Raw genomic sequence first — 514 nt, 5'->3', positions numbered from 1 at the left:
TGACTCCTTCCAATGGCGAAGGGCTGGCTCGCCATAGCAGCACTTGCAGTCCACGGTCATGTGTTTTTGAAGGGAACAGTGCTTAAGCTCTCAGGAGAATTATGTGTCTCATCACACTTGGCATGATTCCCTGACTGTTTTGTATCTGAAAACATAACATCGACGCAATTTCAACATAATGCATAACTTGATTCTGTATGGTGGTGGATAATAATAATAATAATAAGCGCCTTTATATGTAAGACCTCAAAGCATAGGGAAAAAAAAAACAAATAAAACATTCTACAATATAATACAAGCAAAAATATTAAATACAAATCAAACAAAAGCAAATAAAACTATTTAAAAATAAATAATACAAATGTTTAATTAAAAGCTACCATAAAAAAGGGTTTTAAGGCGAGTTGAGAGTTTTATCTCAATCGGTAAAGAATTCCACAGTTTTGGCGATATTGAAGAAAAAGCCCTATCGCCCATCAATCTTAAACGGGTTAATGGAGTTAAAAGTTAAAAG

This window comes from Carassius carassius, chromosome 37 (genome assembly GCF_963082965.1).
Source record: "Carassius carassius chromosome 37, fCarCar2.1, whole genome shotgun sequence".
NCBI classification, from domain to species: Eukaryota; Metazoa; Chordata; class Actinopteri; order Cypriniformes; family Cyprinidae; genus Carassius; species Carassius carassius.
This window is presented reverse-complemented; position numbering follows the sequence as displayed.